Here is a 16,004-nt window from a genome sequence, read left to right on the forward strand (position 1 = left end):
GAATCTTAGTTCCCTGACCAGGGATGGAACCCGCGTCCCCTGCATTGCAAGGCGGATTCTTTACCACTGGACCAGCAGGGAAGTCCCCAACACCCCCTTCTTAAAACATAGTTAAAGAAAGAAATGGGATACATATCCACATACACAAAAGAGTTAAATACCAAGAGAAGATGGTGATGCAAGAGACCCCACAAACCAGTATATATTCTAGGTACGCTTGCTAGAAACACAAATGGTGGGTTTTTTTTTTTTTTTTTTTTTTTTTACCAAAGGGGGTTTATTTGAACTCAGTTAATAGAAAAGATCAATGTGTAATTTCCAAAAGGGTCCTGCAACAATCAGCAACTATGATAAATAAAGCTGAGTTTAGTTTTAAAAAACAAATTGCACACATTCAGAATAGATGAACAATGGTTTAAGGCAGATTTTGTGGAAGATTTCATAGTTTTAGATGAGTGGTCCTGAATAGTGGGCATATAACCCAAAAGGTGCCCAGGAGGATCTATTGGGATGAGGAAATAAAATACTGCAACTCCTATACTGACTTTTTATCTTAAAAAAAAGAAGCCGAGCTTCCTTGGTATTTCATATATGTATTGACAGCAGTACCTGTATATGATTTAAATAAATAGACATCTAGAGAGCATATGCTCAAATTTTTTTTTTACTAACCAGACTGCATAATTTAAAATCTTTAGACATTTTTGTTTTAGAAGACAACAAGCTCAGGATAAACCTGTGGTATGATGTGATTATTAAAAACAAGGCAAAAGTTGTATCATGTTAGCTATATTAGTTAGCTTTTCCCGTGTAACAAACCACCCCAGAGCAAGCTGGTTTACAACAATCATTTTCTACTATTTAGAACTTGCACAGTGTCCCTTGTTCTGATAATGTAAGAATAAGGGTTCTGAAAACTAAGTCTTACGAGGAAAGGTTGAGAGATTTGGCATCATGATGCTATGAAAAGAGAACATTCACAGGAAAGAGGAATATGTGTGTTAGACACTTACAGTCTTGATTTCTTATAGCTTAGATTCTAATACAGTTTATAGGGGAAGGGTAATATTTTGAATGGATGATCCCTTAAAGCAACAGAAATTACAGCATTTTTTCTTTCTCTAATTGATTTCATAATTATAGAACTATATGATTTCACAGAGTTCCATTTGTGTGGAACGACACAGTCGACTAACATCAAAATTACTGGAAAATCCCGGAGGAGATGGATATATTCCATACTTATCAACTTTTCTCATTTTTATCAAAGAATTGGCTGTTTCTCCTCTTTTTATGAGAAAAACAATACAGTCTTTGTTTCTATTTCTTTCCCCCCCAATTCAGATTCTATAATCATAAATTCAAAATGTGGGCAGATTTGAAAGTGGATTATGAAGAAAAAGCTTTAGCATAAACAAAAGAAAGATGGAGTAAAATGTATGTCCGTCACTGCATAAGAAATGGTGTGACAAATACACGGTAATTTCGTCTAGAGAATGGTGGTAACTCAGAGCATTGCTGTCCACCTGAAAGAATATGTGAAGTAAAATATATTTAAAAGAAAACCCGTGCAAATGCAGTGTCCCTTCTGGATACAGCCGGAACAGTGTTCTGTTTGAATAATTTTATATCCTCTCCTAGAAATAAAATTTCTGCAAAGTTAAAGCAAAATGCTATTTTAAAAAATCTATGCATTGTTTAAGAAACTATAGATCTAATTTATTGTAAGATTTAGAATTAAAATTTAAGATCATCCAATAAAGTAAATTTGAATAAACAATATCCTTGAAAATTTAGATCAATGGTAAAATTTATATTTTTTGACTTTTAAACAAACAACAAACTGAGGCTGCAATGAAAACAGAAATGTCATTTCCTTCGGTAGCATTATTGGGAGAAAACTCAGAAATGACTATATCCCTACGCTAAGAGAATTTTTTTTTTTTTTTTTTTTTTGGTCAAGTAGTTAAAAAAATCAATCTATATGTTCCTCCACTTTTCTAGGCTCAAAGTTATTTTTTGCTGAGTGGTGCAAAATGGAAAATGGACATTTGCTTCTGGCACTGTGACCTTCCCCAGGCCCTGTCCATGCTGCCCTGTCTCATGCGGTGTATTTCTGGAACGCACTTGTGATATAACCAGCAATCATTCTCCATAAACACTCAACTTGACAGCAAGTGAGAGTAAAGAAAAAGTCTCTCTTTCACATCAATGAAGAGTGCCACACTATAAACACATTTCCTTTTTTTGTAAGAGAGGTGATGTTTTAAAAGATTAATCATCTTTAAAAGATGGGCTACAGCTCAACACTGTTATTTTCCTTCTGGCTATACACGTGAATACACTAATTTTTGTTTTAAAACCAATGGAGCTGATTTTTAAAAAGAAATCTATAGCTGTTCCATACGTTTTCCAGCTAAGACCCAGCATCAAACTTCCATATGTTTAAGAAAGCTATACCCTCCACCTGCGTACATACACACTCATACACATAAACACCCGATCCAACTCCACTGTTATCCACTGGTGACTAAACCATTTGAGATAGGTTGGTGGGGGACAGGGGGGAAGGGGCTGGGGAGGATTTTTTGTTTTTACAATAGGCACGCATAATATTTACTGAACAAGACGTTTTGCTCTGTATTCTTTTAGCATGTGGGGGGACTCATCATTTTATTTAGACTTTATATGGCATGGGTTACTCAGTTCGCAGCAGAGGCACCTGCAGCAAATTAATTTGTTGTAGCACATTAATTATCTCATAGCTTCTATTTAGGCTGCAGCTGTTGCTATTATGTTAATAATATTTTTTATCACCACTGTATACAACAGGTTATGGCAATAATAGAAATATCTCTTTTTTTGCCCCCCCTCCCTGTTGTTTCCATGTTTCTGTGTCAGAAGGGAAGGCTGGAAGAAATTTAGGCAAATTAAGCCCCAAAGCACACTATAATTTTCTATTTCTGAACCGATTTGTGAGAGAATGGGTAACTGAAATTAGCAAAGAATCACCCCACACAAAGATGGCGCGTGCAGAATTTGTGAAAGCGAAAAAGAAGACGAAGGAGAAGCAACAGAGGGACGGAATACTGCAGTGCTGGGGTGGTGAGTGTTTGGATGGGGGCGGGGAAAATGCTGCAGTTTTCATGAAATAATAAGGTGGGGGAAAAAAGGCATACAAAGAGTAGGTTTTTCATTGTTTGTAAAATATAAACACAGATGAATTCTGTCTTTGGTTTGTTCATGCTTTTCACTCTGCACAGCAGGGATGTTCTTAAGAAGTTGCCCTCTGCGAAATTTCACTAAATGGGAACCGTGGACCCTGCATGATGGGATTATAATCACACCAGCCACTCCTTTTACATAATTTTTTGTTTAAGATCCAGTAAGACTCCCTGTTTTTAATATATATAAAGCAATAGACCTGGATATGTCGATAAACTGAGGGTTTGTGTCCCTATAGCCTAGTGCAAGCTAAAACAAAAAACCAGTGGTATCACATCTACAAATCTCAATGGATTCAAAAACAATATGAAAATTTTTAGCTGACAAGAACATGTCTGCTGCCTGCAGTCCCTGCAATAGCTCACCATGTTGCCTACTAACCGAAAGATCAAAAATTATCGATTTCATGGCGCTGCGTGCTCTGGAAAGAAAAAGCTACTTTAAAATTTGCATTGTTTAAGAAAGGAGTTAAAAGAAAAGAATCATTTTTTTCCTGAACACTTTGGAATGTGAAAATGGCTTGTTTTAATCTTATCCATGATTTACTATAATTCTATTATTTTTAGCAGCTGGAGTCTAGAAATGATTTTTTTCGATGAATTTAGGATTTTGTCGCAGTATACATCTGCAGTCCCAGAATCCTCCGGTAAGTTAATCCTTCTTTCGATGGGAAACGCCTTTAACCTTCTTGTGAATGAAGTATCTGCAACCATTTTGAAATTTTTAATAGAGAGGTGTGTGTGTGTGTGTGTGTGTGTGTGTGTGTGTGTGTGTGTGTGTTGTGTATGTGTGTGTGTATGTTTGGGGGAGGTATGTCTCCAAAGCATGATTTCTTAGCAATGCAGCGGTGTTTGCCTTAGTTCTTAGAAACATTGAGAAACATATACCTTTGTGCTCTTTGAATATGATGGACGATGTCTCCATTGCTTCTCCTTACACCTTCTATGGTAGCCATTAAAATGTACTTCCTTAGTATGGCAGAGACTCTTGTGTCAAGCCAATGAAGGCCTGGAGAACACATAACTCCAAGCATGAAAAGTGTTCCTGGCATAGCTGAAGCGGCCATGAACATAACTACCACTGCTGCTGCCGCCGCCACCACCATGGACATCGCCTCCCACCACCTTCACTGCCCCCCCTCGTGCCGCAGTGCACACCAGATGCAAGCTTTCCATAGTGGCTCTCCGCCGAATTTGCCCAGTGGGTTCCTAGATGACTTCTGTGTGTAAGAATAGCCAACCATGTAGTCTGACAAGAGGTATTTACAACTACTTAGTCTGTTCAGCTGGAAAGAAATCAAAAGATAACACTGAACCCTGAGATGATGGATTGCAAATCAAAAGCCCCAATCCATAAACAGCCCACTTGATGAACTGCTAAATGAAAAGCTGATTCTGATTTTTGTCCAGTGTTTGCAGGTTGTTGAAAAGAAATCTTTTTGAACAAGCCGAGCCTTCTTAGAGAGTCGGGAGTTATTGTTTATAAATGCATGGAATATTATTTAGTCTTACCTTTCTGCTGGGGGAGGATTCTTCCCAAGGAGATTCAGATTGTCCACAAGAGACCACACCCTCGTTTCACTGTTTTCTACTGTTTCTGTTTCTTTTCAAGGAGGGCTTCTTAACAATTACAATTACACATTCATTTAAGGATCCTCATCAAAAGGAGCCAGGCATCCATTTCTCTCTAAAGGAGGCTCATTGTCTTAGTGTTCAATAAATGTTTAATTAGTGGATTTGATAGAGTTAACGGTCCCAAAAAGGAACGGGCCTTCTTTGCAATGCTGCCTTGATTAATGTTTCTGTCCGAAGTGCAAAAACAATCTGGGCATTTCTTTCTTTGCCTAAGGTGATTCAAAAGTATGTGTTTTAGTGAAGGGACGCTGTACCTTCAGGCTCCATGGAACCACTGCTGGATGTGCCAATGGTCTGAAATCATGACAGGTAATACTTCCTCTGTTAAACCAGCTGGAGACACTTTTGGTTTCCAGGAACACAGCCTGAAATTTAGAACCATTTGTCCTCTGCAGTTTCACAAAATGGATTAATTCACGTCAAACCCAAGTGGCTAGCTCTAGAAGGAAAAGGTGTAAAAAGATAACCAAGTGTTTTTTATGAAATATATTGCCCAAGGTCAATTTTTAAAAATCATTTTTACAAAATCACTTATTTCACTAACTCATCAGGTATTTTGATGCTTGTATTTCTTGTTGGTTTAATGTTAATATTTGTCTTCATTTCAGAGAAGTTATTCATCTCATATTTTTGGTGAGGCAATTGGAACAATTTCTATCTTGGGGATAAGCAAATAAAAATTCTGAGCAATTTGTTAAATTCAACTAATTCGTCTTAGTGCTAGTCACCCAGTAATTCTTCAGTACACTTAGATGTGATGGGAAAAATAGCTTGCTGCAAATTTTACATTTCCTTTACTAACATGTGTTTGCTTAAAGTATTAACTAGAGATTTTAAATATTAATTATAAATTTAGATTAAGATATCTAAATTATAGAAAAATGCTTCAATTATTTTGGCATCTAAATAGAGAAATACAAACCTAGAAGAGTTTTTATCCTTTAGATGTTCTAATGGTGCAGATATTTCTTAACCAGTTTTAATAGTGTGCCTTATTCAGCAAAACCAAACCAAACCTGAACACAGAAAAAGGAAACGTCTGTTAAAAAATTACTCTGATATTTATTAGTCATCTTATTTTAAATATATGACTTTAATCAAATCAACTGCATATTCTTTAACTGTGTACATAAACATTAAAATTGGGGATCAGTACCTGAAAAAATGCCATTTACACTTTTAAGTTTATATTAGAAACACTGCTTTGATGAAGTATCTTTTTCCTTTCGATCTGTTCAAATTATGACCAGATGGTTAACTGCAACCATCCTCTACTCTTAATTCTACAGAACTACTAGCAAAGACACAAATGATAAAGTCATTGTAGACAATGGATCTCACTGAACATCATCTTAGTCTGTGGACTTTTCCCACTGCAGGGCCCCACGTATGCTATGGTGATAGACAGCAGTTAACATTACCACGGTATATAATAAAATATCTTTAAGATAGGGGGAAAAATTGAATTATTTAAAGAACATGTTGCCCCTGAAGCATAGCTATGCGTAAAACTACATAACCTACTCCATGAGTGAATGAGTAAGACGGTTTCCTGCCAGTACCTATGTATAAAGACCTATTGTTTGCATGCATTAATTACAGAGATAAAAGCCTCAAGATAACTTTGTTGCTTTTTGTACTCTCTCCATTGTTTTGGAGGAAAAATAAGCATACAACAACAGACTAGAGAAAGTGAATCGATCATAATTTTTTCAGCTTTGACAAATGCCAATCCTGCTGGATTACAATGGAGACATTTCCAAGGTAAATGAAGAACCAACTTCAACCTATTAAGACGAATTCGAAAATGTTTTTGAAGAATAGAAAATGCGTTTTTAAAAATTAGAAGCTGCCTAATCGATAGCTCTTTCCATAAACAACATACTTGGATTTCTTAAATAAGTGATACCCTATAAATGCACCTCCTCCAAAGAAAAATCCTCGCCACCACCACAAAAATCTATTGATACTTAGTAACAAAGTGGAACCAGATGAAAATGGAATCTGTAAGAATTAACCTAGTTGGCAGGGCTCTAGAGCTAGTCCATTTCTATCAGTCATTTGTTCACAGTAGGGACTCATCAGGACTTGTTGAATTGCGGGCTAGGCGCCTATCCTAACGCGAGTTCACAGCTTTCGGGAGTGGGGAGAACCGGCGGCTCGGCCGGGTACTTCATTTCCAGATTCGGGGTGAACAGCCGGTAGGAATGCGAGATCCACGATCCGGACCGTGGGGGGGCTCTGGGGCTCTTGGCTCGCCTGCGAGCCAAGTCCTGCAGACAGCCTGGGGCCCAGACCGCAACTACGGCGGAAGCACGAACGCGCCGGGGTCCCCTGACCGGGAGCCGGGCGGCGGCGGCGCCCAGCAGCGCCCGGAGCGGGCGGGCCCCGACCTCATTCCCCGCGCCGCCGGCGCGGCCCCGGTCCCAAACTTCCGCCCTCCCGGGACCTGTGCCTCCTGGCCCGCTCGGCCCCGGAGGGCCTGGGTCCCGATGCCGCCTCCCGCGAGCAGCGGGCAGCGCGCGGCCAGCCCCGCGTCCGCTCTCACGGCCCGGGGCACGCGCGAGGCGGGACGTCGGGCTCGGGACAGTGGAGAGTACCAGCGTTCGTCCTCTCCCCAGCCTACCCCGGCTCGCGGGGGGCCCCCCGGCCTCCCTGACTCGGACCACGGCGCCTTAGCGGGCCGCTCCCCCGTTCCGCACGGCGGGGCAGCCGCCGGCCTCTACCCGGGACAGCGTCCGGAGAGGACGCGTGCGCCCCGCCCCTGCTCCGGGCGGGCACACGGCGGCGGGCTGCTCCGCAGAGCGGGGACTACTTTCCACCGCCCCCCCGCGCCCCGCCCCTTGTCCTCGCGCGGCGGAACGCTTCGCGCTGCGCCGCTGGCGGCAGGATACAGAGGCTCCTGCGCGACTTATAAGAGCTCCTTGTGCGGCGCCATTTTAAGCCTCTCGGTCTGTGGCAGCCGCGTTAGGCCGGCCCCGGGAGCGGAGAGCGAGCGGAGGCGGAGGCCGAGGAAGGTCCGAGGAGCAGCTCCGTTCCTCGTCGAGCCGCCACTGCAGGCCGAGGACGGTCGGACTACCGCGGCGGGAGGAGCCTGTTCCCCTGAGGTGCTTGGGCGCTCCTTTCCTTACCTTTCTGGGGCTGCTCCCACTCCCGCTTCGGAGCCAAACTTCGTCGCGGGCGCGCGGTCCCGGCGGCGGCTGGGAACCGGGCCCAGCGCAGCCCAGAGGCCCCGGGTGGGGAGCGGGGGTTGCGGACTGGGGACGCCGGAGAGGCGGCGGAGGCGGGCCGCGCTCGGGGGGTGGAGGGCGGCGGCCTGGCCCGGTTCCGGTCGCGCCGCTCCTAGGGGGCCCGGGGGGCACCGCTTTCGGGGAGGGGGCGCCGCGAGGGCGCGTCCTGGAGCTCGGATGGCCGGCGGGGTGTGGGGGGGAGTGCTGTGGTTTCTGTCCGGGGCTCCGGCCGTGGCTGAGTTTGGGGGAGGGACCCTGCGCCTCGGGATGCGCCGGGGTGGGGGGCGGGGTGGGGACGGGGGACTCCGCCTTCCCGGCCTCCGCGGGCAGTTGGGGTGCGGGCGCTGGGCCTGGGACGCCACCCGAGGTCCCATCTCCAGGTTCCCCCTTTCGTGCTTAAGGACGGATTGTTAGGAGGATCGTTAGTATTTTTTTTTTTTAATGCCCTGCCGGTGTGAGTGCGCTTGTTTAAATCGAAGCAACTTTAAACCTTAGAGGATCCAAACTATTATTGCAGACGGTGCGATGCGCCAGGAGGGTTTGCACAGATAAAAATCCATATCTTGCACGTATATTTTCTTGTACGGTGCAGGTGGGTGAAAGCGGCGTGCAAGGGAGGTCCTGGGAAAAATAAGGGCGAGGGCGACTGGCTTACTGGCTCTTTATCAAGTGACCCATGGGATTCAGCCTGTGACTGCTTCGAAAATTTTGTTCGTGGAAATTCTTTATTCAGATAGTTTCATGGCAGCTAAACTTGATTTTGAGAACACTTTCCAGAGGGGTGAATTTTACCCTCGCTACGAAATTGCCCGAAGGAAATTCAAGCGTTGCAACTTCGTTCCGTGTTTTGTCTGGGGAGAGGACTTGGAACAGAGACTTTCGAAGTTCAGTTCTTACAGCCCGCTTCTGAATCCGCTAAACTTGAAAGCTTTGGCAGTCGGATGTAGTTGTTTCCTTCGTTTTCTGTTCCCTGTTGGAGGGAGCATTGTCTCCTACTTTGTATCTTCCAGACATCTGTGGTCTCCCCTCCCCCCCGAGTTTGTGAGTGGTGAATGAAGGGAGACTGGCCTGCTGGTATGCAGAGGTCGGCAGAAGGAAATCGAGGAGTGGTTTTAGTGAAACGAGAGCTTTGTGTCGTGAATAGTGGTGGCTTAGACTAGACAGCAACTTGAAGAGACGGCTAGCCTTTGATAAAGTCTGGGCTGCTGTTTTTTAGATCGCTAAGTTATAAAGTATTTTGTCTGGAACTTGGGAAGCCATTTCATTATTGTTCCTTGGTGTACATTCAGTACCTTCAGCTATCTTCCTGTTAACTTGTCTTCGTCCTAAGAAATAGCGGACATAGCTTGAAATGTTATTTATATAATGCTGCTGTTTAGTATCTGCTTAAATTAGTGACGTAAACTTCTACTTGGGAGGCTCACCGCCCCCCCGCCCCCCGGTGTGAACTAAGGCGGCTGCTACATTTATTTTACTTTTACATTTAAACCCACAAATATCTGGGTTAAAAAAAAAAAGTACCATTAAGGTTTGAGAATATCCTTTCACAAAATTTGATTAAGTTGTGCCCAGTATTCATTACTTTGACCTGGTCTTTGTTCTGGAGGCCATGTACAAGGCCCTAAAGTGATTGCAACAGTAGCTTGAAAAACTTCCAGAAGACTATTCTATAGGATTAAAGGAATGCTGAGACTATTCAAGTCTGAAGTCCTTGAGGGGGAAATTAAAAAACTGCACTAGAAAGTTTAGTATAGTATGTAACTTAGAGCCCTTGTGGAGTTCTAGGCCTGAGATTCTCCCAGAAGCTAGAGCAGTCATTTAAAATCACTTTCAGGAAAAACCAATTAAAAAAAAAAATGGTTTTAAAAAAAAAAACATTTAGCAGTGTTCAAGTGTCAGTAAGTGTTCAAGAATTTTCTTTCTTTTGAAATGTTGTCTATTTCCTTTACCAAGGTAATTATGTAGAAAAATGTAGATTCCCATATTAAAACTGAAACTGAATTGAGCTTCCTACTGTTACTAGTGATGAAGAGAATAAAAATTATACATATAAATGAAGTGTATTTTTGTTTTCATAGACACTTCCCTCCTCCACCTCCCCAAATGGGAAAGGGAAAATATGAAGTAGGCAGATTTCTCTAAGGGTGTTTTGAGATTTGGTTCTTAGGAAAACTTTATCTGCAGATATCCTTTTTTATTGTTGGGAGGGGTGGAAAGAGGAGCGTAAGTATTGTTGAAACTAGGAACATGGAGAATTCAAAAGTTTGAATCTCAGTCTTTTATAGTTATAAGTAGCAGTGAACTTAAAACCACAGAAATGGAGTATATGTAGTATCTTCAGCCAAATGAAACTTTTGTGTTATTGAAATGAAACAATATACATCTGTCCAGTTATAATAAGCTTTTATTTCTCTTTTATGGTTTACTAGTTGCTGATAATAATTGTAGAGGAGGAGGTGGTAAATTTTAAGTTTGTACTTTGAGCTTGGTTGGAAGCGTGCTTGATTGCCAACCCAGGGCAGAAGGGATGAATGCATTTAGAGCAGGACAAACTTCTAATAAAAAGTATTGGCAACTCTTTCGTGCTACATGTTGACTTGTGACATCGGTTGTGAAAACATTAGTTGTGTTAACTTAGTTGTATTCTTGTAGCTCTCTCTTTATTGCGAATATGGTATCTTTAGTTGAAACACCTTGACTAAAAACATTTTTATACCATAAAAGTAAATAGTAAAACATAGACTAGGAGCTACTGCTTGCTGATTAGTCCAGAGCATGTAGCTGTTGCCTCTTGTACCCTCATTGAGAGGATACTGAGTTGCAGAATCAGTTCTCATTCTTTAACAGACTATTGTTTATGTAATACCTTTCTAATTGTGGTGTGATAGAGTAATAGGCTAAAATAAGTACTTAAGTTTCATGAAAGGAAAATATATGATTTGTATTGCTTGAAAATGAGTATGAGTTAACTTGTGTAGTTTTTCATCACTTAAACTCTGGAGAAAGTTCTTTATTTCCTCTGTTTACTTAAGAATGCTGTTTTTGTGTTTTACGCAAGTCTGAGCTTGAACAGGTTTGAAATCTAGATACTTCTGTTGAGGCCTGAACCCTGCCTGTATCCTTGAAGTACGTATTTAATCTGCTTTCTCCCTAAGGAAAAAGCAGCTCTTAATAGACAAAGTCAATCACATTAGGAACCCTTTTTAGAGTTTAACTATCTTTGTAAGTTTGTTAATTGTGGGCATCTCTTCTTTTAAGAGAGATTCCCTATCCCCAAAGTCTCCCTCAAACTTGTTGCAGTTGAGTGAGACTAGAGTTAGGGCATGTTATTGCATGCTGCGGTCACATTGAGTGCCCTCCAGTGGATATAATATAATGCCAGTGGTATTTTTTCCCCCATCAAGTTTGCGTGGAATATATTTACAAACGGTTTTGATGGGAAAGCATCAGTCAAGGAACCTTTTGAATTCTAGAATAGCTTATTTATATTATTACTGCTAATTAAAAGATTGTCTTGAGAACATGTCATCTCAACCATTATTTGCAGGAGAAAGGTCAAAGTTAAGTTTGGGGTTAAATTTTATTTGTTACTTAAAATAGGAAGTTCTGCTTAAATATATCATAATTATAAACCAAAAACTCAGTATAATTTTGGGGTAAATGATCCTCATGTCTAGCCATATTAATGAATTACAGAAACTAAAATTCTCAGGAGAAGTTAACAAAGAAGTGAATTGTCAATTTGTCTAAAATCTCTTATACAGTAGAACATGAGTAAGTCTTCAACTTGGTTTTATTTTCAAGGAATATTATGTCTGTGTTAAGAACTGGATATCAACAAAGCTAGTTGAGTCAACTTACGTGAACTCAAGAGCACAATGCCTAGTGACTATAGGCATTTGTGTAGCATATACATTTGTAAAGTGCTGTGATGCACAATACCAGTATTTTGACCTTTAAAATTTTCAGTAAAAACCTTTCTCCACACTCCTATGTTAAAAGTTCTTGCTGTTTCTATTAGTATCATTATTTTATGAAAATACTTGTTTTAAATCAGATTCTGATTAGTAACAAGAAGAAAGCCCATTTAAAAATAGCTTTTAGGGACTTCCATGGTGGCACAGTGGTTAAGAATCCGCCTGCTGATGCAGGGGACACGGGTTCAAGCCCTGGTCCAGGAAGATCCCTTGTGGCACACGGGCTTAGTTGCTCTGCGGCATGTGGGATCTTCCTGGAACAGGGCTTGAACCTGTGTCCCCTGCATTAGCAGGCGGATTCTTAACCACTGCGCCACCAGGGAAGTCCCTGTTATACCTTTTTAAAAACATGAGGCAAGATTGCCTCAGCTGTTTTATATAAATGGTTATTTCAGAATGGGTTGTGATCCCTCATAAAGCATCATATGTGGAATAAGTAATGTCTAAGTCCATAACTAGTATTTGCATCATTTACTGTCTGTAGGTCAAATAGCTTCTATTCCAGTTTTCCAAGATTTTTATGAGATGAGAGTAGATTTGAAAGTTCTCCTGAAAACTATGTACATCTTACTTAAAAAAAAAAATTCTGCCTGTTGAGGACCTAATTTATCTCTTGAAATAGGCTGCTTGTCTTCATTTATATAGCATGCAACAATTTGACATTCAAGATAAGTGACTAAAGTAAGATTGCTGTCACAAACCATATAGGATTGATGTTTCATCACAGTGGGAATAACTACTCAGTGTCTCCAGGGCCAGGCAGGTATGGACTAACTGGGACCCTGTGAACTACGACAAATTGGGGAACACATGTCCTATCTAAGCCAGTCTTCAGCTCCAGCCATTGTGTGGGAAAGTAGTTCATGTTTCCACATCATCTGAATTTTTTTTCCCCTAAGAGAAGCAGGAAATCTGGATTAATGTGCATCCCATGATTTGCACACATTGGTGAATGAAATTCGTGTTTTGAGACACTGTAACACAAATTAAATACACCTGTTGGCAGGATCTGCCAGTTTGTGACATCTGCAGTAGTCCATTTAGAGTACAGTTTTTTTATAATGATGATTCTACTAAATGATTGAAGGTAATACGATTCTCCGGGTGTGTATGCATCTGTATCTATGTATACATAAGTATATATATGTATAACTTAGGAAGTAAGATTTGTTAAACTATTAGGTTCATATTTGGCACTTGAAAAATGCCTTGTATCAATTGATTAGGAACTTAAAACAGGTTCATATTACTAACTTTGTGAAATCTGGGAAACGTACACTTATAAGTTTAGGAATTAAGATGGGTTGGGTCAAGGAAAAGGAGGAGAAATAACTTGTTTATTACTTGATCATCTTAAGTATAGTTTTTAAAAATGTTTTCTTAAATGAGGTCTCAAAACTTAATATTTGAAGGTACCTAAAATGCTGGGCAAATGCTGGCTGTGTGTACACAATCATGTCAGCCTGAAATTTTATTGATGGCGTTAACTCATGTCCTGGTTTTCAGCCAAAGTCTGCATTTCTGTGATAAACTATTATCAGACTAGATTTAAAACTGAAAAGCAAAGTTTAGGTAATGAAAAATTAATTGAATATTAGTTTTATTTAAATTAATGGCTTACTGCTATTTGGTCAGAATAAATTTATGCAGGCAATGAAGTAGATATTGGTTAAATCTTTTGCTGCTAGGGCAAGGTTTTTCATTTCCAGAGTTTGGAAAGTTGGGTATTTAGTTTTCTGACTACATGTTTAAATGGCAGACTATGTCTGGGCTGAAAACGCAAAACATAGGCCAACATTGGTTTTAAAAAAAATCTGAAAATAGTGCTGTAGACTGCAATTGTTTTTATATGATATGGTATAGAATGCAAGCCAAACTGATCAGTGGACTTTTCACAAAACATTCATCCCAAGGTGTTCACCCCTTGGCCTGTTCCGCAATCCCCATATAACTTTACAGAGCCACTGTAAAGTTTCTCTTGTAATAGTCCAGAAATTTCCTGCCCCTGATTTCTTTTGAACTTGTTGAAAAGGCCTCCCCCGCAACCCCCCCCCCAAAAAAACAGTTTGAAAAAAAAAAAAAAACAGTTTGAAAAGTATGAATAGCTGGATGACGCTGGTTTGAAACTGCTTCATGCAGTGCCATTTTGCTCCCCTGTTTCTTTCCATCTATTAATTTCTTCACTAATATTCCCATGGTTTTACTTGTGATTTCATAACTTACATGTTGCTGGACTGATATTTTCCTTTTAACTGATGTAACAGGTGTGTTAAACAATTAGTTAAAAAATTGGGGGTGAGGGAGATATTTTTAACCTGTTTCAGTTCTTTGAAGTTCATCAGTCCTCATGGCATACAAAGGATAGCTGTGATAAATCTTATCTTAAATGCTGGTAGCTGATCTGACTTGGAACGAAAAGATGTGCACATGTTAAAGGGTTAGTTAATAAGTTGCTTTTATTAACAGGGTTTTATGATAGCTGAAATAATTGTGATATTTATGTACACACACTATTGTACATTATCCATATAAAATTGTGAGAAGTTAGATTTACTGCAGACTTTCTCGGGAATGCATTTTGAAGATGATCTTAATGATTGTAATTTGCTTCTCAGGGAGGGGGTTGTAAAAGCTGCCCCCCTTCTTTAAAGTATAATTAAGTGGTTTGGGGGTAAGGGTGTAGGGAGTGAGTCTGTCTTTGAAGTCTTCTGTATATCAGATGAATGACCCATGTGTAAGGGAGGAACAAGGGTTTCTTGGAAATATTTTTCAATCCAACTAACTATGGAGGTTTCTAAGTGGAGTTCCATTCTATTGTGTAGAAAGTGCTGAGGTAGACACTTCAAATCTTTCCTGAGCAACTGAAAGAATGTAGCAATGGCAAACATTACTTTATACCCAACAGTTCATTTAGATACAAAAGTAGACACTACATAAATGTTATATAGGAAACATAGTATGCTGACATGGTACTCTTTAGATAGATTCTTATTAGTCTTTCTGGTACTTTGCTTAAAGTTGTTTTACCTAAAGTTTGTTTAGTTTTTAAATTATTTTATTTTTTTTTAATTTGATATCTTCTCTTGGAAAAGCCATATGAGATATGAGTGAGGTTTATATCGTTGTAACTTGTACTTATGAATGTCCTCTGTGATCCATTTACAAGGTGAAACTCATATCTGATAGTTGTCCTCTATAGGTCACCGTTTCCTGCCTTAATTCTGCTGTCATTTTTCCTAGGTCCGAGTCAGAGTGCCAGCCAGTCTATTCCCCATAGAATGAAAAGAGGCTAGAAAGTTTAACAGATTAGAAATCTGGGAGTCACTCATAAGGCAAAGTAATGATAGTTAAAATACTAAAACTGGATCTTTTTTGTAAGAATACTTACATTCTTGAATCATGCTTGAAGAATGCCCTGACTATATGCCAAAGAGCCTTAGGTTTCTCCTTATTGCCGTTACACCCCAGATCGTATTACATTTCTCTAGAAAGTGCTAAGACAGAAGACTGTTTAACCGTCTCTTTGCTCGTCATACTAGTCCCCTTTTCCCTATCAGAAGCTAAATAAGTGGGAACTCCTTCACCTTCTTATCATCAATCTGCATGGATGGAGGGTCCATCTTTATAAAGGAGTAAGCATTATATTCTGGTCAGAGGTCAGTCCTAACACATGCCTTATGTAGGACTTTGTTTCTTTAGTTATGCCTCACTCTTCTGTATGTATTACCCGTATCCCTCCACATTTGAATCCCATTGCTGTTTTTGGTCTCCATCTCCCACATATTATCATCTCCTGAAGTCCATTCATTGTGCCTTCTGGAACTCATAGTCCTTAGCAAATCCTTTTTATTGTCTATCTGTTCTGGGAATGTTTCCTTCTCTTTCTTGCTCCAGCTGTAACCTATAGCTGATAATGCTACTGACTTTGAAACTCTCTG

The 16,004-nt window shown here is 40.4% G+C and overlaps 1 protein-coding gene across 3 annotated transcripts in view; it reads left to right on the forward strand.

The window, feature by feature from the left end:
* The first annotated feature begins 7,797 nt into the window (after positions 1–7,797).
* The window catches only part of CTNNB1 (catenin beta 1), a 41,196-nt gene continuing 32,989 nt past the window's right edge, over positions 7,798–16,004 (forward strand). For all 3 annotated transcript variants that reach the window (XM_082848262.1, XM_082848263.1, XM_082848264.1), the window contains exon 1: positions 7,798–7,966. The gene's annotated coding sequence lies outside the window, so the exon portion shown is untranslated. The remainder of the gene's footprint in view (positions 7,967–16,004) is intronic.

This window comes from Leucopleurus acutus, assembly GCF_964270905.1.
Source record: "Leucopleurus acutus genome assembly, chromosome: 10".
Classification (NCBI taxonomy): Eukaryota; Metazoa; Chordata; class Mammalia; order Artiodactyla; family Delphinidae; genus Leucopleurus; species Leucopleurus acutus.